Raw genomic sequence first — 8,427 nt, forward strand, 5'->3', positions numbered from 1 at the left:
TACATAGCCAGAAATTATAATAATAATTGGTTTGATCGAATTGATATTTAGTGCGTTATCGATAGTTGCTTCTGAATCAGTAATGAAGAAGTAAGAGGTGGAGTTTTGAACCGCAAAACATGAAGATTTGTGATACTAATCCTGGTGGGTGCCCCACGCTTTGTTTTGCTTTGTTTTGTTTTGTTTTTTGCTTTTTCGCTCGCTCGAACGTCTCCCTTTATTACTCAATCAAAAATGTTTACAGCCTATCTTTGGAACGCATGACGAAGCGAAACTTCAAGATCAACAGTGTCGAAAGTGCATGAGGACGTAACTACCCAACCTCGCAAAACTATTGGGATTTTGAAGCTTGGGGGAGGTTTGAGGGATTTTTCTTATGTCTTTCCATATTAGGTGATTTGATTCCTACCTTTTGGAAATGTTCTAATGTCCATAATTTAGATGATAGTCCGTCTATTAGTCTCCTGTGGGATGTCTCACAATTTTGGGGTAGCGTTGCGTCAGGTACTCAGTGAAACGTTTTCGATGAAGACTTTAACATAACAATTTTCTAGTATTTCTAAAAACATTCAGTTCGAAATCAGAATATTCGAGCTATAATTTTTTCTCTCATAAATTATCTTATTTATTCTTCCTATTTAGTCAGTTTAGCTCAGCTTATTTCGTGTTTATTTTCGCGTTCAGAGTTTTGGCAACAGTTACTTTTCTTTGTACAGCTATAGGCCTTTAGTAAAACACTTCAGCGGTTGGGCGTTCTAAAATCGTACCATATGAATTTACATCACAACGATACGAAAGGATCCCGGTGGCAAAAGAAGCAATTGTTTTGAAAACTCCTAATGGCAACGAGGAAACAAAAAATGAACGCATTTGACTAAAACTGCCATTGGTTACTTTACAAAATGCTGGCGTTGACTCTCAAAGTATAAAAGCTGCTTAGCACAAACGACCTACATTATACCTAAGAAATTGGAAGATCTTAAGTTCTTCCTTATGGCACCTGAAAGAATCTGAAATACTTACTGCTTTGGTATAAAAATCTCCCTCAAGGCTTATTTTATCATTCCTTACGAAACGACACTCTCACCCGTCAGCGCATTATTTTTAAGATTTTACTGTACACCTTCAAGGCACTCCATGGTGCGGCTCCAACGTACTTGACTGGGCTCATCAGTCCTTATGTTCCTAGGCAAGCTCTCAGGTCTGCTGACCAACTTCTACTACGCTTATCTCGTGTTCTCCTAACCTTCCACGTGTTTACATCAGGCCATGTAAACACGGAAACCATTTTATATTTCTTCATTGTAACGCAAACTGTCAGTGTCGCTGATGTTCTTGCAATGAAGTGACTAAACTTGAAATCATTAAACGTAAGGCAGTCCGATATTTTTCCATATTTCTCTTCGAAATTCAAAAAACATTTATACGAAAATGTTCTACCTTTATTTACAATCCTCAAGCGCTTCCAGGCAGCCCAAAATTTCGAACTTGATATTTTTCGCTAACCCTGTTTACAAAGCATGAAGCCATCCAAGCGCTTGACACTTCCAGGTAGCCCAAAATTTCGAACTTGATATTTTTCGCTAACCCTGTATACAAAGCATGAAGCCATCCAAGCGCTTGACACTTCCAGGTAGCCCAAAATTTCGAACTTGATATTTTTCGCTAACCCTGTATACAGAGTATGAAGTCATCCAAGCGCTTGACACTTAAATACTTTTCAATGACACGGTTGGACTCGGTCCTCAAATAATTCCATATTTCTCTTTGAAATATACCAATTTTTCGTCGGAACACATTGTACCTTCATTTAATATCCTCAGGCGCTTCTAGAAAGTGAAAAAATGCCAACTTTATCCGTTTCGCTGACCTTGTACACAGAGTGCGAAGAGATCCAAGCGTGACTCTAAGAAAATTTTCACCGTACATTACCGGACACGGTCTTTGAATAACAAAACGTCCGGTAGTCTGATATTTTTCCATATTTCTCTATGAGAAATACCAATTTCTATTGGAAAATATTTTATTTTCATTTAGAATCCTCAAGCGCTTCTAGAAAGTGAAAAAATTTGACCGTTGTCCTTTTCGCCGACTCTGTTCACAGAGTGCGAAGAGATCAAAGCGTGACACCTTCGGATTCTTCCGGAAAAAGTTCAAAATACTGTAAAGGCACTGTAAAATGACGAACGGCGAATTCATTTACCGTAAAGCAGTTGACTATATGTCCAGGATAGCTCTTGAGAAAGACAATTTTCGAAGGTTTTCAGTTACCTGGGAATTTCGTGTTACAGGAAATTGGGTCGCGGCGCGCGTTGCATCAAGGTTCGAAATGGGCCTTTAAGATTCCCTGTGAAAAGCAAGCTACAACCAAACCTCTCCAATTAATTCTAGATTAAAGAAAAGTTTCCACTTGCCTTGGCTGGCTGCATCTAGGTATTTTGTGATCCACGTGGCTTTTAAAGTCTAGCAGAAAGATCAATCATTTTAGATCACCTTCCGCATAGTCATCGATCATTACACTTCCCTTAATTTTGTCACCTTTTCCATTCCAAGAAAATGAAGAGAAGAGTGTGTTTATTTTCATAGATGATTTTTCCACGTTCTCATGTAAACGAGTTGTGAGGCAACAAGACTTTAAAACCGTGATTTTTCCCAAGAGGGTTAGTCTGCAATGTTTCCAGTTACTTGGATATTTCGGACTGTTTCTAATTTTACAGTTAAGTTTAAAAGAACAGTGGCTTCGGGATCTATTGATAGCCATGTGCCCAAGCTTTTAACTTTATTCTGTTGCCATTTTAAATTTATTTCTGGGCGGAGATCTTCGTAAGATGTTTCGTCGTAACAAGTTTTCGGTCTATAGTAATAACCAGCAGCCATGCGTGACATACCCATACAACGTCAACGTTACCAATGGTAATCAAAGGGTATGGAGCAATGAAGGAGTGTGATATTAACCAGTTAGTCTTGCACCATTCGTTAAGCTGGTCGAGCGCGTTACTTAGAAGGTAACAGGTTTTATTAACGGTAGATCCGATGCAGTAAGCTGTAGTATCGTCAGCATACAGGAAGAGATTGCCTGATGTCACAGCCTACGGCATGTCGTAGGTGTACAAACTTAACAAAACTGGGCCTAGCACTGATCTTTGTGGGAGGCCGCAAGTCCCATTAAGCTCTTCTGACTAAGTAAAAGTCACAACCTGTGTCCGGTGATTCAGACAATTTGCGAGCCAAGAGGAGATTGCCATCGCTTCCAAATATGTTCTTCAATTTATATAGCAGGGTACTATGAGATACGTATTCAAAGGCTTTACGAAAATCAATAAAGGTGGTAGCGGCCACTGAATTATTATTAACAGCTTGTCAACAACATAATTTCTTACGATGGGAAATTAATAACTGGGTCGAGTGGCCCTTGCAGCAGGCCCGTTGCCTCTCAGTCAGTATTTCGCCTTCCGTAACATGCTTCAGCATCGTGTCAGATGCACACGATTCCAAGATCTCACTTAGAAGGCTTAGTAGAGAGATGGTTCGATAGTTACTCCTGTCAGAAGGATCGTCCTTTTTAAAAAGGGGGCATAAGCTAGTGAATTTTCTTCCATTGGCTAAAATGTTATCCTTGGTCAATACTCATCGAATACAGCTTAGTGAGAGGCGAGACGATTGCTAGCTCGGCTAACCTTAGCAACTTGCGAGTACTCCATACCGGCCCCGCAACCTTATTAGAATTTAAGACCCTAACTTTCCTGGATACCGACTCCTCAGAAATTGAGAAGGGCTAAAGTGTTTGAATTGGTGTAACATCGTAACATCAAGTGCGGTTTCTCGAAATTCCTGTTCCCATTGTTACGAATGTATTAATCAGGTTTGCATTCAGTCTTTGTCTCGCACAGTAAGGGTTTTATCGTTCAGCTTTGTTGGTCTAACCTGCGGTCTTCTTTTGGTGTTTGCAGCATTGGAGAGTACTTTCCAATGCGCAGAAGTGGATTTCGTTGAATCGATGTTTTCACAAAAGAATCTAACTTTTGCTCGTCTTTCGTTGGTGGTTCTTTCATTCCTAACCTTCTTGTAATTCGCCCCTGCAGTTTCGTCTCCAGTGCTCTCAGTGGACTTATAAGCTTATACCCGTAATTCATCTTTTTCCTTATTTCATTTGTAGTCTACGGGTCGCTCTTACTGCTTATTTAAATCATGTTGAAAGGTACGTGTTCGTCGCAGATTCATTAAACATCAAGCTCCATTCTTATTGTGCATCATCTTCATCTTCAAAAACATCAGCTACATAAAAAGGTGTACAAGAGAGGTCTGCGTAGAATTCCTTTGAATTTTAAAAAAACCCTTTAAATTTCTTATGGTAATAATTCATGAAGGCGGAAGCCTTTACCTCAGTTTAAGAGTGGCATAATTTAGGTTTTGATTAGTAAATCTCAGCGGTAACACACCTTTTAAATTGATTAGTTCCGGCTTGGATCAACGCCATGCATTAAAGCGAACTTGCTGCAGTACATAAATGTTTAACATGTTTGAGGAATCTGTTGCTTAACTAAACCTACATGAAAGGGGCTCCATTTTCTACAAATAAAATATATACACGGGTAACTCTTTAGTCAAATTACATTTTCAACGCGAAAGGTATGTACCCAGGCGGGGCATTCCCGCACAAATCTTCGTGGGGTGGATTCTACCACCAATCACCAACCCTTCCCCTCCCCTGCCCAAGGGAGAGTAATCATTAACAAAATTATTCTTCTAGTCATTTTCTTTATAATGACTCTTCATATTCTTTAATTCTAGATTATGATTTGTTCCTGGGCATCGAGGGTCATGATTTTTTAAAAAGGCTCGTCGGTTCTGATTGGACATTCCCTGTGTTAACGTATGATTTCTCGTTTACACCTGAGCAAGAAAGGAATGTTCTTCTTGACCTTTACACATCTACAAATGGCCGGCAATGGTATGATAGTGGAGGATGGAACAGGTCAAAATCCCACTGCTCTTGGTATGGTATCACCTGTTACAACAATTCATATATAAGAACCATTATGCTGGCTTACAACAACTTGGATGGTGTTCTTCCTTCCAATCTGTGGAGGATACGCAACTTGTTGTCGCTTTGCACGCCTGGTAACCCAAGACTTCGAGGACGCATTGGAGACTTTTTATTTCTATTTATTTCTCTCACAGGAGACATTCCTGGTGAGTTACTCAGTTATCCGCCCTCCATGATTGATTTGTCACAGAACGAGTTTTCCTCGATAAACAACGGGATGCCATGGTCTACCAAACCAGACAGGCCTGAAAAATTATCCATTTCGCTTGCAGGAAATAGGACTTTAGCAATTAATATTTCAAGCTTTTTGGAGCTCTTCTCGAGAGTGCCCGACTTTCATCCTCGTCCATCGGTTCTAAATCTCAGTTTTTGCGATATTGAGGGTCCCTTACCTGCAAACGTGCTTTACTTTGAGGATATGTCCACTTGCGATTTACGAGGTAACAAGTTTTACGGAGCCATACCAGCTTTCTTTGATGACTTTTCATATTTAACATATTTTGACATCTCATCAAATAACCTGTCAGGAAGCCTTCCGGCAGGAATTCAGAATTTAATCTCCCTCCAATACCTGGATATTTCTGGAAATCCATCCATGCGTGAAGGAAACAGCGTATCGACCGATGCCTTTCGTCCAGACTTTTTAAGGATGGTCAGACCACCTAAAGGCGACAACTTTTCATGTCCCGAAGGACACCTAACGTTCAACAATGGTCGCATTCGTTTGGATCCTGTATTTTACGAGTATAGATATTGCATTTGTGATCCACATTTTTACGGAAGCCTTGGATTATGCAAATCATGTATGGATGGTGGAACGTGTGACCAAGTTACTGTGTCGGTCCAAGAAGACCTTAGTCCAAACATTATGAAGATAGCTCCTGGCTATTGGCCATCTCCTGATCCTAAAAATGTTACTCATCTCGTCAAATGTCCAGTACCTGCTACTTGCAATCCACTAGCTTCCTGTACCTGTCACCTCGACACAACACATAGCGACGACTCTCACCCCTCCAATAACATGCGTTCGGTGTCGACTCTGATGACAAAATGCAATGAATCCTGTATCTGCCATTCAGGAAACACTGACAGGTTCTGTTCTCGTTGTGAAGAAGGATTTTATAAAATTGGCGGATTGTGCTATCCATGTGTGAAAGGAGAACTTACCTACTACTACGTGTTCATCCCTATCTTTGCCATTTCTTTTCTTGTTCTGCTTTAATTTGGTCATTTCTTTATTTCAACTTGCGTCCTATCAAATGGTTTTTTGTTACAGCAGTACATTTCCTCTTAATGTTGATCTTTATGCTTTTGGAATTTTTACCCACTTGGGTTTTCAAATTAAACTTGGTGGTTTTTGTTCTGTGCATGACTAGTCGAGGAAAAGGTACAAAGTCTCTTATCAGCATTGCAGTGTTTTATATGCAAACCATGGATTTTATGGTATCGAGCTCCAATGTCTGGCCTCCAAAGATCGTTGCAGCTCAGAAGTACTTGAGCAGCTACTGGAATTTGTATTTCCCTTCACTTTCGTGCGATTTTCCTTCTCTTTTCAATCCTGTTGGCAAGTTTACTTTTATTCTTCTTCTTCCAATGGGTTGCTTGGCACTCGTGGGTGTCTACTTTATAGTTATGCTAAGCTACAATAAGGTTCGTCCCCAAGAACGACGAATGGAAAATGTTCACTTTAAATGCCGTCAAAGTGCCTTTTTCTGTTTGAGTTTCACTTACTTTACTTTTACTTTCACTTACCAAAAAAATGTTGATATACGCTGCTCAGAAATTTGTAAATATCTCTTGATAAAGTAACTCTTCGTTTAAGTCTTGTTTCAATTGTATTATATATCTTGATAACTTTGCAATTGATTATTTAATTATTCAACGGACTTAATTTTATTTTATTTTATTTAACAATTGTATTTTTATTAATGATTATCTTTGTTTAATTGTATCGGTATGTGATCCTTAGCAGAGTCAGCACTTGTTTTAGAAGGGTGGCCCGCCTAGAATAGCTTGCTAATTGCGGGTCACCTAGGACTGTGATAATATTGTATTGCTAACAAATAAAATTGAATTGAATTGAATTACTTTCCAGTTGTAAAGCAAACTCTCTCCATCTTACGCCCATGCCAAAATGACCGTGATGTTCTTTACATGCCAAATTTCCCTTGGATAGAATGCACATCTGTTACTTACAGAACACTCTTAGCTCTTGGTTTTGTCTCTGTAGTGGTCTGCGTGATTGGGTTTCCTTTGCTTCTCTCCTCACTCATGTTCTTTTTCTTTGGAAAAAGAAACAGCATGAGCCCAGAAGATCGTGAGAAACTTGACACATGGCTTGGTCCTGCGTATTTACCTTACAAACCAAGGTATCAGTGGTACTTTGAGATCGTCATGCTTCTCCGACGCGTTTTGCTTGCCAGTGCGTTGTCTATGATTTCGTCATCTTCTACTTTACAAACCTTTGTTGTCTGGATAATTCTGGTTTGCTTTGCTGTTATTCATCTGTGTTTGCATCCTTATAATGATTCCCATTATAAGTTTGCTTCTGAAAACTTTTTCGAGCCTCTTGTTTTGTTGGTACTGTCCATGTCTTTTATCCTGTTGAGGTTCTCGGCTGTGGAAAACTTAATGATGTATTCAGCAGCGTATGTTTGGGTTGTAATGATTGTCAATTCCTGTATTCTACTCTTTCTTGTAGGCATAATCTTTTACCGTCTGGTTACTTGTGGGAATGAAGGCAAAGATGGAAATTTCTCTGGGTACCGTCATATGAGTGCAAGAAATGGTAGAAGCAATGATGATGAAGAGAGAAGTAATTTGTTGTCCGTTAACAGTGCACGGAAGAGATACGTTGAAGTCGCTAACATTTCTTAGGCCTTTGTCCCAAAAACCCGCACGATTCATTCATGTAAGCGTGGTAGTTCTTTACGACTGAACACAAGAACATCTTGCTTAAGTATATACCATGCTGGTGAAGTGCTCTTCGTGTGGGCCGGTTAGCCAGTTCAGAGTGATTAGCAAACACTATTTAGAGTCCAACCTTTCGCCATGAAATTTGACACTTATATTAAATAATTTTACATCTGTGCGTAGTTTTAAGTTTTACAGGTCTACAATCATTTCAAGAATTTCAAGTTCCCTGATTTCTTATGCAGAATTTAGGTTTTGATCTGCGCCAAATGTTTACAGAAGGTACTTAGTGGGCCATCTGTGGGCGACCGACTGGCTGCGGGTCTAGATGCTTTTTGCTTACTAATGTAATGCTTATAGTTTCGAAATATTATTTTACAGTCGTTTTAGACTTTAATAATTATGATAATAACAATAGTAATAATAATAACAATAGTAATAATAATAATAATAGTAATAATAATAAT

The 8,427-nt window shown here is 39.3% G+C and overlaps 1 pseudogene; it reads left to right on the forward strand.

Annotated features, from left to right (window-relative positions):
• The first annotated feature begins 4,188 nt into the window (after nt 1–4,188).
• On the forward strand, nt 4,189–7,924 carry LOC131773429 (putative leucine-rich repeat-containing protein DDB_G0281931; annotated as a pseudogene).
• Nucleotides 7,925–8,427: the final 503 nt, after the last annotated feature.

The sequence above is a fragment of the Pocillopora verrucosa genome, chromosome 4, assembly GCF_036669915.1.
Source record: "Pocillopora verrucosa isolate sample1 chromosome 4, ASM3666991v2, whole genome shotgun sequence".
NCBI lineage: Eukaryota > Metazoa > Cnidaria > Anthozoa > Scleractinia > Pocilloporidae > Pocillopora > Pocillopora verrucosa.